This window comes from Kogia breviceps, chromosome 9 (assembly GCF_026419965.1).
Source record: "Kogia breviceps isolate mKogBre1 chromosome 9, mKogBre1 haplotype 1, whole genome shotgun sequence".
NCBI lineage: Eukaryota > Metazoa > Chordata > Mammalia > Artiodactyla > Physeteridae > Kogia > Kogia breviceps.
In genome coordinates this window covers 24,475,323-24,493,211 of record NC_081318.1, presented here as the reverse complement: position 1 = coordinate 24,493,211, position 17,889 = coordinate 24,475,323, and the positions used below count along the sequence as shown (strand labels likewise).

The 17,889-nt window shown below is 42.8% G+C and overlaps 1 protein-coding gene across 1 annotated transcript in view; it reads right to left on the bottom strand.

Annotated features, from left to right (window-relative positions):
• ZNF800 (zinc finger protein 800) overlaps positions 1 to 16,106 on the bottom strand; it is a 157,271-nt gene extending 141,165 nt beyond the window's left edge. The window contains exons 1-2 of the mRNA XM_067042253.1: positions 16,063 to 16,106; positions 15,596 to 15,854 (exon numbers count right to left, since the gene is read on the bottom strand). The gene's annotated coding sequence lies outside the window, so the exon portion shown is untranslated. The remainder of the gene's footprint in view (positions 1 to 15,595; positions 15,855 to 16,062) is intronic.
• Positions 16,107 to 17,889: the final 1,783 nt, after the last annotated feature.

Below are 17,889 nucleotides of genomic sequence, written 5' to 3'. Positions count from 1 at the left end.
CTGGATTCTGTACAGTTGCATCACGTGTAGCTTTGTTCAGGGAGCACATATTAGGGACAGAAGGTGCGGCAGGAGGGAGAGGGGTGGCTGGGGTTGTAAAAGGGCAAAACCAGGAACCTAGTAACAGATGCTGAAGATAGACCTTAAAGTTACAACTGCCCACACTCAGCACCAGGAATTTTGCTGGGATAATACTAGAAAGTCCAGCAATTTGCCAGAAGCTGTGGAAGAAGTGCCCAAATTCTGATTATGACTCAGAAAGTCAAAACCAGATTTCTGGTTTCTATCTCAGGCTCAGTCATTACCAGTGAAAATGACAGCGTGAGACCCAATGCCACATCCAATAAAGTATCTCAGAAAGCACCATGTCGCCATCAGCATCCAGCTTTAGCTTCCTTACTCTCTAAGGCTGAATCTTCCCACTACATTCTGCAATTTCATAGTCATCATGATTAAGTGTGCATCTTTCCAACTGCTGAGAAGTCACTATTACCTCTGTATTAGAGCTAGGTAAACTGAGTCCTGGAAATCAGAATTATTTTCTCCAGTACCAACAGTCAGAGTTCAAGTTTCCTTCCTTTCGGCAGAATGTTGCTCAAAAGAGCAGTCGATCATATCTAGGAAGCCAGACGACACAGAAGGCCAAATCCCTGAATAGACTTGAAAATACAAGATGGCTAGGCAGCTGCAGCTTTTCAGTATAGCTTCTCTTCTTGTGACTTTGACCCCTGTGTCATCCCCTCTCCTTACCTGTGCTGGCACCAGACAGTTGTTTACACTGTCAGCAACTCTGTCACATCCACAGGGAAAAAAGAAAAGACTGGGACAAAAAGAATTCCATCTGTAAGCTCATCATCATTGAGTTAAAAGTTTAATATCCAAGCCACCACTTTGGGAAAAGGTCTAAAAACAAACAAGCAGCCTGATGAGACGTGTAGCTCTGTCCAGCCTCTAGACAACATGTGCTTTTGGTCACAGTGTCAGGCTCCCCAAAGAATAAGGAGAAATCAACTGCCTGCCCAACTCATAGTCTTCTCGGGGTTGCCTGAACGCACAGAACAACTGGATCCCAGCCTCCATGACACCTAGGCATGCAGTGAGAAGGATGGAGCATGCTATGTAGCTGTTGCATCTCTTAAACAAGCATAATTTTTCAAAGGATACAGTGGAGCCTGATGAAAGAATAAAGTTGATGCTCTTTAGAGCCGGTGACTGTGTCAAAAGAAAAAAGATCTGTGTTAACATGTAGCCAATATATTCCTCATCATTGACTATTTCCCCTGTTCATTCTAAGACATTCATTATCAGAGACAGTGTCACCCGAGTGCCATCATTTTGCAGTTGTTGCAAAGAGATGCACTGAAATGACACTAACCCTTGTTCATTCTCAAGATCTGATGAAACTTCCAGAGCGTGAGAAGCAGTTCTCTGTGTACAGAAGAGCTTTCATTATAATGTACTTTTGCTGGTGTATTTTAAGGGGGAGAGGTAGCTAACAATATTCATAATATTAAATCAAAGCCCAAAGTATGACATGAGAGGAGACGCCAAAACCAGGCTGTGTAGCGCATCACAACACTGACATCTGTTGGCTACAAGTGTACTGAATCTATCTCCCTTCTCTGTGGCTGCAAAACAACTCCTTCTAAACCAAATCTCTTGCTGGCCCTGAGCCATTTGAGGTATGTTATGTCCTTCATTTCTAATAGATTGCAAACTCATGTTCATGGCTTCTCGTGTTAGCCTTTAATTCTCTTGTGAAACAAGACTTTAGGCCATTTTAATTCTTTTCTAAAACAAAAATCAAACATCCGTGTATACAACAGCCCCGTTAATCCAGGCACAAGCTCCATAAATGAGATCTGTCGTTTTACTGATACAATTTTGAAATGCAAATTATGAAGAAGATTACACGTTTATTGATGTGTCACGTGTCCCCCATGTAAATGCCTCCTGCCATTCACCCTGCTGACTATTCTCTCACTTGACTCTCCTTTTTAATCCTCCGTTCTTGACCCCTTCCTCCACTGTGTTCCTCTCTTCTCTGTGATCCTACACACTCTTTTTCTTCCTCTACCCATTAACTATGAGGGTCCACAAAGACTCCCTGTGCAGTCCTCCAGAGCCCTCCTTCTAACACTCAGTATCAAGGGGACTGTATCTAGGCACGTGGTTCAATATCCCATTGAAGCAGCACTCCCTGACCTTTCCTCTCCTGCATCTCCTGAGGTTTCAATGACTTCGAATAAGAGGGATTACTTGCAACGTCCCTTCTTTAAAACTATGGATTAAAGAATTAAATTGAATTTAATGAGTCACCACTCCTTTCCAATTGCCCCATTTCTATCAAATGCAGTGCTATCCTTCTGGCCCTTTAATTGCAATTTTGGATGTGGCGCTGCGGCTTGGCTCCTGCCTTTTCTCCCCTGCAACCTTCCCTACCCATCCCCACGGCAGGGCTCCTGATCCCCAACCCCACTGCCTCTCACCTGGACAAAGACAGTAGGACGCTCATCCTCTTCCATGACACCAACCACCATCTACGTCCTAAAGACATCCCCTTCTCCAGCCTAGATATCTCCTCTAAACTTCAGACCCACAGAATCCACAGAATCCATAACTGGTCACCTTCACTTGGATATCACCAGGTACCTGAAACTCTACGTATCCAAAATCAAATTTCTGTTCTTTCCTTCCTCCCCACAACAACCTGCCTCTCTCTCCTCTGTTTCTCATCTCTGTAAATGTAAAGACCATTGACTTTTTTGTCCAAGTCGAAAACCTGGGAGTCATCCAGAACTCCCAACTTTCCCTCAGATATCCTATCCAATCCATCACAGAAGCTTAATTAATTGCCCTGTGGATTCCAGCCCCTGGGTTACTCTCTATTTCATTCATGTCTCACCAACCCAACTGTAGCAGAGACCACTGTCTGACAACCCAAGATTTGAGCTCCTCCTCTGTAGTGTGGAATTGTCACAGGGGAGGAGCTGTCCAGACAGAAACTACCTCCTAAGCCCCTAGTATCTGGGCTGCGGAAGAAGGCATATGATTAGTTCTTGCCCGTGGAATGTAAGCTGATGTTACTTGTACCACTTAGTATTTACGAAGCAGATGTACATTCCCAAGGCTCTTTCCCCATCCACCAGCTGAATGGAGTAGACTCTTAGGTCTCAGAGGATAATGGGGCCACGGCACAGAGGAGCCTAGGTCTCTGAATGAGCACTTGGAAGGCTGTCTTCCAGGAAGACACCCCTATTGGGCTGTGACACAGTGTGAAACAAACTGTTATTGTGTCAAGCCACTGGGAATTCTGGGCTTATCTCTTACAGTGCCTAAAGCACCCTCTGACACTGCCTAGTTCAAGCCGCCATCGGATTATTGCAGGTGACTCTCAGCTGATCTCTGTGCCTTTAGTCATGTCTGGGTGCCCTCTAGATTGTAAGCTCCATGAAGGCAGAGTCTGGCTCTGCTTGTTCTCATCATGGATCCCCATCATGTTGCACAGTGCTTACCAGGCAATAAAAACAACTAGGATCCTTTCTTCCCAATTACTCCCTAGCTCATAATCTCCTCTCCTGGTTTTTATTACCCAATGCCTCTCTCTCTCTTACACCAACACACACACACACACACACTCACACTCACAGAGGGTTGACTTGAGCCCTCCTGCCAGCCCTCACGCTGACAATTCCCTCACATCCCAGCCCCTCCCATTCCCTCCTACCCCCGCCCCCTTTCAAGTTGCTTATAGCTCAGCTTCTGTGAATTTTTGTCTAGCTTCATCTAGGACTGATTATTCCAACATTAGTTATTCCCTTGTTCTGTGCACCTTGTCCTAGACCTCTGCTTGCATTTGCAATAAATCCTTTGTGTCTGACATACACTCTTTCCCCTCCCCTGTGCTATAGTACACATTCCCACAGGGAAGAATAGAGGTTCACTCTTTTATTAGAGCTCCTTAGTGAATGTTCAATAAATACGACTCACTGAATCCAATAATTTGCTTTGTATAATCCTCTACCTAGCATCTTCTAGGGCACCTCTGGGTGCAACTTTGTGTGTGTGTACTTCAATTTGAGGGGTTTTAATGGAAATTATGCATAAAACTAAAATGAAACACAGCACTTACAAAAAGAAGTATCTCTCTATTACCTCCTTTGTGACTACGTAGTTTTCCATAAAGGGGAAATCGATTGTTAGAGCACGAAATAAGCAATTAGGTCCAGTGTATAATTATCATTCATAACAAGTAATAGTAATAATAATAATTTAATGTCTATTAATGGCACATAGTAAATGCTCTATAAACATCTTATTTAATTTTAACAACAACACTACAAAGTGGTCCTCCTGTTGTTTCTGAATTCTATCAGTTTCTTCCTGAGCTTCCTTTCTTAAAGAGCCTGTAACTGAGGAAGGGGGCTGTGTTGAGACATCTGAAAGGTTCCCTGCTGAGGGCTTCCAAAAGTCAAGGGTTTGGTGAGCACACCAGAATATAGGTGAGGGCTTCCCTGGTGGTGCAGTGGTTAAGAATCCGCCTGCCAATGCAGGGGACACGGGTTCGAGCCCTGGTCCAGGAAGATCCCACATGCCGCGGAGCAACTAAGCCCGTGCACCACAGCTACTGAGCCTGTGCTCTGGAGCCCGCGAGCCACAACTACTGAGCCCACGTGCCACAACTCCTGAAGCCCGCGTGCCTACAGCCCATGCTCCGCAACAAGAGAAGCCACCACAATGAGAGGCCCGCACACCACAAGGAAGAGTAGCCCCTGCTCGCTGCAACTAGAGAAAAGCCCGCGTGCAGCAATGAAGACGCAGCCAAAAATAAAATAAAGAAAAATAAACAAATTTTTTTTAAAAAAAGAATATAGATGAAAAAGATGCACCGGGGATGACCAGCCTCAGACAAGAATCTCCTATCTTCATAGCATGGCTGCTGGGAAGTTACAGGGAAATCCTGGAGGTACAATGACTATTCCTAATACAGACACCATCATCCCCACTGTAGTTTACCCGTTCCATCACACAGTCCACTCATTACACAGAAACTCAACAGCCGACATTTGGTCAGCCAATCATCATGGGTCATCTAAAGCACAGGGAAGCTGTGTATCCAGGATCCCTGGGATGCTGACACATTAGCCAGCCCAGGACCAAAACCTCTTCAAACCATTCGACTGAGCACTCCTCGAAGAGACATAACCCAGCTCTCAAGGAAATCTGCTAAGGCTTTCAGGCGTGCCTCACCATGCTTTTGAAAAATTATTTTTCATTTATGTGCTGTACATTACCACTCTGTGTGCAGGCACTATATATATATATATTGTGCTGCACAAAAATAATTGATTACTCATGAGTGACAGAGTAATTAGCACTCCCCTGGTTATTCAGCTATTCTTATACATTATAATTACCAGCTTCAGTACACTAGACAGAATTTAATGTTCTTGAAAATTAATATTATTGAAGGAATTGATACAAATGAATGTAATGTTCTTAAATTTAAAGCTTGTCACACACTGCTAGAGTCTCCCATTGTTGGCCATTTATTAACATTTTGTTTTAATCATTTCAAACCCCTTTCTCAAGCTGCAGAGCCTGTAGCTCCTGTCAATTCAGTACAACTGAATTCTAGTAAGTCTATAATCTGAATTAAAGCTTGCAGTAGTAATATTACAGGTTTAATGCTGTGCTGAAGACCTAGAATCTTTTGTGTACTGACCTGCATTAGAGCTGTGAGTTCCTTGAAAGCAAAAAAATGAAAAAGGAGTCATTTATATATGATCCTAATAAACGCCTGGTATGCTCAGGCTGCATGAAATATATTAAATAAGCAGAATAATACACAACAGTGATGCCTATGAACTCCCTAGAGGAAATTTCATCTTCTGCACCGTGGTCTAGCTGTGATGCAGGAGCGAGACCTCCCAGGATAAGAGACATAGCTGTGAAGCTGACTCTGATCCTTAACTAAAAGTAATCCTACTCAGGGTAACGGTACCAAGATAAGATATCTTTTGTTAAATGCTTTGGATTGTATAGGTGGAACCCTCTCACCCTCACTTTTTTTAAAAAACACTTAGCTTTTTTTTTTTTTTTTTTTTTTTGCGGTACAAGGGCCTCTCACTGTTGTGGCCTCTCCCGTTGCGGAGCACAGGCTCCGGACGCGCACGCCCAGCGGCCACGGCTCACGGGCCCAGCCGCTCCGCGGCACGCGGGATCCTCCCAGAGCAGGGCACGAACCCGTGTCCCCTGCATCGGCAGGCGGACTCTCAACCACTGCGCCACCAGGGAAGCCCCTACACTTACCTTTTTTTAAAAATTAATTATTTTATTTATCTTTGGCTTCGTTGGGTCTTCACTGCTGTGCGCGGGCTTTCTCTAGTTGCGGTGAGCGGGGGCTACTCTTCGTTGCAGTGCGCAGGCTTCTCATTGTGGTGGCTGCTCATCGCGGAGCACGGGCTCTAGGCACACGGGCTTTGGTAGGTGTGCCACGCAGGCTCAGTACTTGTGGCTCACAGGCTCTAGAGCGCAGGCTCAGTAGCTGTGGTGCCCAGGCTTATTTGCTCCACGGGATGTGGGATCTTCCCGGACCAGGGCTCGGACCCGTGTCCCCTGCATTGGCAGGCAGATTCTCAACCACTGCGCCACCAGGGACGCCCTCCCACCCCCACTTTTAAATGACTTAACCACAGTCTCCCAAACGCTTCTTACTTACGAAACCTGGTTTTTCTCTTCACTCCCGTGAATAATTCCTATGTTTATGCCAGTCTCTCTTTCCTCTTTTATTCTGCCTACCTTTGTATCTTTAAGAGCACAGGAAGTTTTACATGTTTGTAACCGAGGCCATTCATCTGAGCGGGTCTCTCCTCTGCTACAGTCCCCCGCTCCCCGTTGTTCACACCCCAAATGAACTGCCAGGTCCTACCAGCCATCTGGGTGTGGCTTTCCTAACTATTCATCTCTCTCCCGTCTTCATTTTCCCTCATCCTCTCTTCCAGTCCCATCTATCTTTTTTCTCTTCCTCAGCAGTTGACACTTAAATACTGAAGTGCTTAAATAGTCCTTTCATTTGCCAGCTCCTAATGCAAGTACTAGATTCAAGGACTCTTTTTTTTAACCTTATTACTTTCTTTAAAATAATAATTAAAGCTAATTTTACTCCTGTGGCTCATGAATTGCTTTTTTTTTCCTGTGAGTTAGCAAAAGTCCCTTCAAAAAAATTATTTCCCATCCCCACTATAATGGCTTAACAGATATGAATTAAAGAATCATAGAATATTTAACTATTATTAGCTTTAAGAAAATTAAAGTTAGAAAAGACGGGGTAGAATCAATCTTAAATGTGGAGCCAAAATTTTAATATGTCTTCCCAATCAGTAGTAACATAATTTCAAGTAATTGAATCTATTGTTCTAGTACACATTAGTTTAGCAACCAAAGTGCCAACTTGATTAACTCCCATAAATTTGTATAGAAATATGCTTATTACCTCATACCAAATACAAAAATTAACTCACAATGGATTATAGACCTAAGATTATAGTTCTTACTATGATTAATAAGAACTAAAACAACAAAACTCTTAGAAGAAAACATAGGAGTAAATCTTTGTGACCTTGGATTAGGCAATGGTTTCTTAGATATGACACAAAAAAAACAAGTGATAAAAGAGAAAAATAGGTCAATTGGATTTCATCAATATTAAAAACTTTGTGCTTTGGAGGACACCATCAAGAAAGAAAAAAACCACTGACAAAATAGAAGAAATAAATGCAAATTATATATCTGGTAAGGGTCTAGTATTCAGAATATATAAAGAACTCTTACCACTCAACCTAATTAAAAATGGGCAAAGGATTTGAATAGCTATTTCTCAAAAGATGACATACAGATGACCAATAAGCCCATGAAAAGATGCTCAACATCATTAGTCATTAGGGAAATACAAATCAAAGCCACGAGGAGATACTACTTCATACCTACTAAGACGGCTACAATCAAAAAGATAGACAATAACAAGTGTTGGCAAGGATGTGGAAAAATTGGAACCCTCAAACATGTAAATGGAATGTAAAATGGTATAGTCACTTTGGAGAACAGTTTGGCAGTTGCTCAAAAAGTTAAACCTAAAGTTACCACATGACCCATCAATTCCACTTCTAAAAGTTCGAAAGCATACATCCAAAAAATTTGAAAATATTCATCCACACAAAAACTTGTACATGCATGTTCATAGCAGCATTATTCACAATAACCAAAAAGTAGAAACAACTCCAATGTCCATTAATGATTAAAGAATAGATAAGCAAAATGTGGTATATTCATTACAATGGAATATTATCATCCACAAAAAGCAACTGATTCATACTACAACATGGATGAAACTTGAAAACATTAAACTAAATGAAAGAAGCCAGAAACAAAAGGCCACATATTGTATGATTCCATTTATATGAAATATCTAGAATAGGCAAATCCACAGAGGCAGAAAGCAAATTAATGGTTGCCAGGGGCTGAGGAAGTGAAAAATGGAGAGTGACTCCCAGTAGGTGTGGGATTTCTTTTTGGAGTGATTAAAATATTCTGATGAGATCAGGCACATTCAGGGTGGTATGACCGTAGATGAGTGATTAAAATATTTTGGAATTAGATAGTGGTGATGCTTGTATAACTTTGTGAATATACTAAAAATCACTGAATTTTATACTTTTAAAGAGTGAATATTATAAAGTATAAATTATATCTCAATAAGCTGTTATTCCTTTATAAGTGCTTATTGCTAGGAAGTGCTTTGTGCTCTGATCAGCAAAGGAGTTCCCAGTGATGGGGACTGGTTGGTGTCTAAGACCTGAAGCAGATAGAGTTCCATTCAGGAAATACAGGGGCTTCGCCTGGCCTTTCCCTTTTTCCTCTACTGAATTAATTCAGAAAATAGACCATGTGTTGATGTTACTTTATGTAAATTAACTTCTCCTGACCTCAGTTTTATCAGGTATTCACCCAAGGGAGTTAGAACCCAAGTGTTAAGTATACATTAGAGTCAGTGCAGTTACTATTTTCATCCCAGCTCTACCTTTTTAGAGCTGGAATTAAACCTTGGCCATGTTATTTAACCTTGCCAGGCCTCATTTATCCTCACTGTAAAGTGGGCATAATTGTACTCAACTTACATTGTAGAGAATGGGGTCCTTGATAGGCAGGAAGCACTCTGTAATTGCTTAGCTATTATTAGCTCAAATCTCCTTCCAGTTCTAAAATCTCTAAGATGCCTAATAGAATTACAGTTTAAATAGTATATATCATAAAAATAGTAACAAACAGAATAATAGCTTAAGTTGACTTGACACAGAGCTTAAAATAATAAGAAAAAGTTGAAGTCCTCTTGTCATTCTGCACAAACACTTCCATTACAACAATGTGTCCTTAAATGGTTTTTCCCATCTTCTGCCAGTTGCCTGATTTCTCAGATAAAACAGAGTATCCAATGATAGTTCAGTTGTTTCTGAATACACAAAGATTTTCTTTCCATAATCTGGCTAGATGCTGGGGTGTGACTTTCTTATCATACTTAACATTGCTATGGAGGATCACATAATTGATGGATGTACAAGGTAAGTCTGTGGTAAGCCACAGGGACAGATGCTGTTCTCGCTGGCCCTTACTTCTGAATCAAAGAGAAGATACTTTGATGATGGCTCAGGGGTTTTTCCCTCCTAATTTTGATGCCCACATGCTTGAGAGGCTATTTCTTAGATTGCCAAGCAAACATTATTGACATCATTTGCAAAATGACAAAATTACAGGGACATCTCCACTAACCATTCAATAGACTGACTTCTAGCTCTCAGGGTGTCATCCATTTTCTTCAAGCAGTAATTTATCGAAGAGATAATTATCAGCCATTAGCTCCCCCACTGAGCTAGCCCAGCAGTCTAAGTTCAGAGTGAATAAAAGGAGGAAATCATACAACTTACGTAAGTACAGCCACTGATTTTTCTCAAAAAAATAGAAAAACAGAAATAATACTTTAAAAAGAGTCTCGGCAATACTACTACTAATAATAATAATAACAACAACAACTACAAACTTCTGCAAGCAAAATCCCTTAGACCTAGTTGTAAGATAATGAGGTCTCATTTCATGTTTAAATGAATACATACTACACCAAGAAACAGCAGCCTGTGATTAAATCTAGAGCCAACCAAATCCCTCCAAGCCTGTGAACATACCATAAAATAAAAAACATTCTGGTGTCCATAGGTCAGCCCATCTGTAGTAACTTGACAACCTGGGGGAGGGAGAGAACAGATATATACTTCAGAAAATCCCTTAAAACTAATTAGGGTTTCTATAGGAAGCTTGTCCTTCATCTTCAAAGGTGCCCACAGGGGGCTTCCCTGGTGGCACAGTGGTTGAGAGTCCGTCTGCCGATGCAGGGGACACGGGTTCGTGCCCCGGTCTGGGAAGATCCCACATGCTGCGGAGCGGCTGGGCCCGTGAGCCATGGCCGCTGAGCCTGCACGTCCGGAGCCTGTGCTCCGCAACGGGAGAGGCCACAACAGTGAGAGGCCTGTGTACCGCAAAAAAAAAAAAAAAAAGAAAGCACTTCAAGATCCAATAATATTTCAGAATCATTATTATGAACATCAGTTATTACTATACTGTAGAGGTGCAGACAGAGAAGAATAACAAAGTTGAACTTGCCTCAACTATATCCTGGAAGTTTTTTTTTTTTTTTTTTTTTTTTTTTTTTACTAAATATCCTTGATATGAGTATATTTACTCACCACTTGTGTGTCTTTCTACTTTTTTTATTTTCCAGTTGCTTGGACTTTGTCATTTCCTTCTTTTTCTGTGAGAATGCATTATTTACCCAGCTCCCATACCACACAGACCAATTACTCTCTGAATGTAGCATCCCAAAATCAAACTTCCAGACCTAGTAAGCACTGAAAAAGTAGTTCCCAACATTTTCCCCTCTAAGAACTCCTTTTATTTTCCTTCCCCACAAACGATGTCTTAAAAGATTTTATCTATTGAAATACAATCATCGGTTAACCATTTACTTGTTGACAGATATCTAGGTTGTTTCCAATTTTTAGCTATTGCAAATAAAGCTCAGGTTTTTCTGTGAAGATAAAGTTTCATTTCTCCGAGATAAATGTCCAGGAGTACAATTGCTTGGGTGTATGGTAGTTGCATGTTTAGGTTGATAAGAAACTGCCAAACTGTCTTCCAGGGTGGCTGGAACATTTTACATTCCCATTGTCAATGTAAGGGTGATTCATTTTATCTACATCCTCACCAGCATTTGGAAATGTCATTATTTTTCATTGTAGCCATTCTGATAGGCATGTAGTAATATCTTATCGTGGTTTTAATTTGCATATCTCTAATGGCTACTGATGTTGAACATCTTTCCATGGGCTTATTTGCCATCTGTATATCCTCTTTAGTGAAATGCCTGTTCATATCTTTTGCCCATTTCCTAATTGCATTGTTTAGTCTTTACTGTCGCGTTCTAAAAATTCTTTATATATTCTAGATACTAGTCCTTTATCAGATATACGGTTTGCAAATATTTTCTCCCTGTCTGTACTTACCTTTTCATCCTCTTCACATAGTCTTTCAAGAGGTAAAAGTTTGCAATTTGGTGAGGTCCAACTTCTCAATTTTTCCTTTTATGAATCATGCTTTTTTGTGCCAAGCTAGAGAACCCCACAGCAGGAGCCATTGCACTAGAACTACAGTAACCAACGCGTCCAGGTTTGCCTGGGACTTGCCTGGTTTTAGCTTTGAAAGTCCCGCATCCTGGGAATCCTCTCAGTCCCAGACAAACCAGGACAGTCGGTCACCATAACTAAAACCAATGGAATCTTGTCCCACTTTTGTACCAAAGTAGCTTCGGCTGAATGGTAGCAGGGCTGGTGCCAGGGAGACACCACATCCTATGACTTAGAGTCGGGACGTGAAGTCATTGACACATAAGTAGTTGTGATGCTACAAATTCGTGATGTGCCCACATGGTACGTTTGCCATTTCCTCTCTCACTACGATAAGCATGGTGCTCTAGAAAGGCAGGCTAACAGGGAAAGAGAGTTCCACTTGCGTGGTCATCCCCCTGTGTCCTCCCCTGACTTTGGAGTCGGTACTGAGGCAGCAATTCTCACCATGCCCACCCCCATCCTTCCTTATCTAGTTCAACCCTTTGGGCCAGGAGTCCTCAGTCCTGGCTGCGTACTAGATTCCCTTCGGGAGCTCTTCAAAAATAGTGATGATTAGGCCCCATCACAAACCAATTAAATGTGACTCTCTGGGAGTGGGGCTCAGGCATCCTTTAGTTATAAAAACTCCCCAGGTGATTCCAGTGTGCAGCCAAGGTTGAGGCTGTCCGCTGGAGACTCTTAAGAGTATAAACCACTTGAGGACAGGGATGGGATCTGTTTGCCAGCACTGTACCCACAGCATCTAGCATGATGCCTGCATATAGTAGGCATCTGATATATATTTGATAATTTTTTAAATGAGCGACTAAAACAGAAGTGATCACAGATTGGAACCAAATATCACTTACTTTGTCTTTCCTGCTTGGAACCAAAGAATCAAATAAGGTACAAGATAAACTGTAAGATAAGCCTCCCTATAACTAGTCTGTCCCCAAACCCTTCCCAATCTCCCAAAAGCTATTGTTGAAAAGTCAAGAAATCCAAGATTGCCTCAATGGCCATTTTTATTACCATCATTTCCCAGATAGATATTTTGGCTCTGGGACAGTGAGAGCTGCATCTCATCTCTGGGTAAGTTAGGATCTCGAGCCCCTGGCAGCATCAGCATCACCAGGAATGCTGATTTTCAGGCCCCATCCCAAAACAACAGAATCAGAATGTGCAATTTTTTTTTTTTTTTTTTTTTTTTTTTTGGTACGCGGGCCTCTCACTGTTGTGGCCTCTCCCGTTGCGGAGCACAGGCTCCGGACGTGCAGGCCCAGCGGCCATGGCTCACGGGACCAGCCGCTCCGCGGCATGTGGGATCTTCCCGGACCGGGGCACGAACCCGTGTCCCCTGCATCGGCAGGCGGAGTCCCAACCACTGCGCCACCAGGGAAGCCCAGAATGTGCATTTTAACAATATTTCAGGTCATTCACATGCTCTTTAAAGTTTGAGAAGTACCCATCTAACTCAAATGGCTGAGAGAACCAGCTGGCTCCACTGGGAAGGTCCTCAGTCCGGGAGATGTACAGGGAAGGGAAGAGACCCTCAGACGAGGCTGGGGGAAGCAGTAGAGCCACACCCAGAGACCAAGTCACAGAGCTTTTTGACCTTCATAAAACCTCCAAAGAATCTAAGGACTTGAATCCTTAACTTCTCAAGTGTAAGTCTTGATCTAAAAAGACCAATGAGCAGGCAAACTGATACAGCAAAGGAGAATAACCTATGGACACCATATAGTGTGTTTATTTTTACTTCCTGAAGGATCTGGATGAAGGCAGAGCCATGCACAGGTACTGGGTATCATCCCGAGATGGACTGAGGAATGTGGTCACGTCTCTGAATTACAGTGGCAGCGGCGGCGGCAAACACTTTGGGGTTTGCTCAGGGAGGCGGGGTGGGTGGGGCTCCTCGCTTCCTCCCCCACGTGGCCAGAGTTCTGTAATTCCCACATGACGTCCACCGTGCTGGGCAGTCCCCTCACGGCACCAAAGATCAGCGCCAAGATCCCTTGGAAACTCTTGCTTGTCTGTCTGCACGTCTAGCAGTTTAGTTAGCCTGGCAGCATCCTTACCAGCGTTTACGACTGGTGGCTGTTATTTTCATCATTTACTTCATCCTAAAAGCAGCCTTCTGTGGGGTTTGCAGGTGGAAAGGGATGGCTGTGGTCGTCTTTTCTTTTGTATAACGGGTGAGGGGGGGGGCGGATCTTATACCAGCGAGGAAATGATTTATTTTTTGCGAACTGTAGATACACTTTATGCAGTTTTCTCCAGATTCTGATGAACACCTACACAGACTTTCCCACAGAGGCAATACCTGACACCCACCAGAAGTTCACAGAGAACAGCTCCCAAACCAGGGTGAACATCAAAAGGCAGAGTTAAAACCTCAACTCACTGCATCCTAAGCGCCTCTCTGCCCTCAAAGTAACCTGACATAGCTACATAGACACAGAAACACCAGAAGGGGAGATCTCAGAAACAGTGTTGCCACAATGATGTTTTGTCCTGCTTTTGCCCTTGATGAAATTGGTTAAACTATTTTCTGCTTTATGAAATCGTACACAGAAAACATTTTTCATGCCCGGGCTCTGGCCTAAGGCAGTTTTTGCATTTTGCAATCAGGAGGAAATTGATTAATGTGAATGTTTTAGCTGTGGTTGTTGTTTGTGTATAAACTTTTGTTAAAACAAGTGCGGCAGAAAAAAATGACCTTTATGTAGACACCTATTAAGGCACTAAAAGGCTTGGCTACATTCATCTGAGACGCGTACACATAACGAGGGGAACAATGAGGGGGTCAGCAGCTGCAAGGGGTTGAATTGAACTCTTCAACAATGGAAAAGTTTTTCAGAACCCAAATACCAGCAATCAAAGGGAATTTTTGCAGATAATCCGAAAGAAAGAAAATAAAATTAAAAAAAAAAAAATGCTAGCCAACTTTGCACCAGTTAGCATAAGGTTGCCATCTGAAACATGTCAGCTTAAGAGCAGACGTACCACCATTCTTTCACCCAACTGCAGTATTCAGAACTGTTTCCCCAAATAATCCCAGATGGCATGCCACAAAATTTCAATTCATTTTAAAAGCTTTCTTTGCAGTTATTATGTGATTGAAAGTGCAAAAGCAAGTTGCCATTCTCATGGCACTATTTGCATTGGCTATTATTATCCCCTAAAATCCCCTTTAAACAGCTACATTGTCAGCCCATAGGCCTCATTTAGAACTACAAAAAAGCCCAGATTAATTCGATCAAAGAAAGAGCCAAGTACAAAATGCACTTTTCAAACTGTATCAGAGTGGGTTCGCTTTACAGATCGCTTCGGGGCAAGAACCGCAGGGGAAAGAAAGCCTCGAAATAAAGCTTGGTTATGAAGCGAAATAACTCGGTTTGGCTCCTTCTCTGTTTTATTGGAGCACTTCGAGGCGAAATCTCCAATTAAAAATTCTTACAGGGGAATATATTTACATATAAATGCTGACACGGAGGCCCGCAAACGGCAGCATCACATTTGTACCCTTGCTTTTGGGCCATCGTTCTCGGGAGGCAGTTGGAAGCCTCGTGTGGGTAACCCGGTTAGTTAGCAGGCATCTCTGATGTCTCACACACTAAATAAGCCAAAGGACTTGGCACTGTAAACATTTATATCCAGTTTTTTTCACCCCATCCCCGGAGGAAATGTTTTAAGTTACCACAAGACAAGAAACTGCTGGAAAACAAAGGAAGACGGGGGTGACGGCCTTTCTTTGCACAAAACAAAACACGCTAAGGTTCAGGTCGAATTCAGGGATGAGAAGGCATGCTGCAAGCTCGCCTTCTACAGGCAGGCTTACTGGGCTGCCGGCCGCGGGGTTGGCTGGTTGGATTTAGTCTCACCTGGGCGTCTGGAGCTGGGGGAGATAGCTGGGGTGAGCCAAGCTGGAGTTCGGGTTTCTTAGGGCCGCTCCATTAGTTTCCTAGGCAGGGTTAGCGGCGTCCGTCTCCACTGGAGATGGTGCCCAAAGCTGTTCCCTTCAGCCGCAGCTTTTGTGCGCTGAGAACATTTTACCGAAGAGGGATCGAGGCACAAAGGTAGGACTACAGGACGTATGCAGCAAGTTGTGCAATTGCCTCTTCAGGGACCGAGCAGGGCCAGCTGCAACAAATGTGAAAGTGACTTGCACGAGGGAGGAAACGGGCGATTCCAGCCGGTAGTTTTTCTATCTTTTGCCACCCCCCACCCCCCACCCCCGCCGCCAAGGATGAACTCAAGTCCTGTTGTTCCCCAAACCCACCCTGAAAACAAAAGAGCACCATGCTGCTCTGGTCACGTCCCATGTAATGTTTAGAAAGGGCACGCTTACCAAGGGGCTCCAACCATAAAGCACTGGTCCGGAACTTCTTGCTCACATGCTCAGCTAGAAATGCACAGGACTAAGTTTTTCAAATTGCGCATAGGTGTGCACCACCCCACAACAACGAAATCCTCATAATCGTCCTGAGAATTATCTAGAGAAAACAAACATGGATAGAAAACTCTGCAAATTGGAAATGTTATCTACCTCCCACCTCTGAAGGCAGGAAGACAGGGAACGAAGTCTTACAGGAAAGGGACTATAGACTCAAACTGCTTTCAGCGGAGGTAAACATTCAGTTTTTCCCCCAAATTTTCCAAATTAGTTGGAGTCTTTTCCTGGTAGTTCTAAATTTTAACTACAGCATCATGGTACAAAGAAAAATGGTTCTGGTTTTCTGAGACCTGGATAAAGTTTCTGAAATTCTGCAAACCTACACCTGTAAAGCAAAAGGGAAAAGAGGGAAAAGACAGTCTACTGATACCTTACGAGAAGACTGTCACTGGGAGAAAACATATCCACAGTAATTTATTTCTAGTGAATTTCAATAGACCGTTTGTTACCTAGTTGCAATGGAAATGTTCCTGTGACTTTTTATGTAGGCCTCACTGGAGCCCTAAATGAAAACACAATTACTTCCCTTGATGGGTAATGTTTGTCTGATGATAATTCAAAAAATATTCCAAGCAAAATAAGAAAGGAAGATCAGCACTTCATCATTACCACCACTGCCAGGATCCAGAGACACATGGTGATCCCATCAGGACTCACAAGCACATTAAGACAAATCCTTTGAGTTCTGTTTTTGTTTTTGTTTTTGTTTTAGGTAAGCAGAGGAATAAGGGAGAATTTGTCACAGTATATTGTAAAAGCCTCAACTCTTTGTCAGATCTGAATTCTGGTCCTGGCTCTTCCTCTAACTAACAGAATGACCTTGGGCTAGTCCCTTTCCCTCTCTGGACCTTACTTTCTTCAGCTATAAAACGAGAAGGCTAAACTAGATGATTTCCAAGGACCATTCCAGATGTAACACCAAAGAATGATGTGAAGATTCCTCTGGAGACTTCAGACAATAGTAATACAAAGGTTCTAAAATAAGTCTCATGTTATGTGCTTTCTACGTGACAGAGTAGCTTCACTGGCACAGGATGGGGCTTGGAAGGCTTTCTTTTTGCCTATTAGAGGCTCTGGTCATCTCTATGATACACATATGAATGAACTTCAACGTGGTCAATAGGAAATTAGCCATGAAGTTTCTGGCATTTAGCCGCACTGATGGATCCCAAATTTGAATCCACCGTAGGAAAGCCTACTTCACCTACCTGGCCATTGGGCCCCAACTTTTAGTCCTCTAGAAACAGCCTCTATGTTTTTCTTCAGTCAAATGGGAAAACAGGATGTCATTTTTAAAAATTATCTGACAAGTATCTCTTAGGCATTTTGTATTTATAAAGAGGAAGTCTTGGTTTAGTCATAAATACTTCCATTACTAGTATCACTATCCAAGCATTCATTTAAGAACTATTTACTGAGTGCCTGCTATGCAACAAACACTAGCCCAGGTGCAGTAAATACAAGAGTGAAAAAGAATGACAAGTTCTCTGCTCTCATGGAGCTCAAACCCTAGCGCAGGGCCAGGGAAAGATCATACACAAGCGAAAACAGAATTAGAAGCAGAGTGGTGGGGACAGAAATTGGCGGGCTACACTGGATTGAGTGAACTCTTTAAAAGAACTAGCCAGCATAGATGAGGGAGAGGAGCCCTCTGGGTAGAGGCAACAGCAAGGGCAAAATCCTGAAAACTTGGGACGGAAAGAAAGCCAGTGTGGCTAGAAG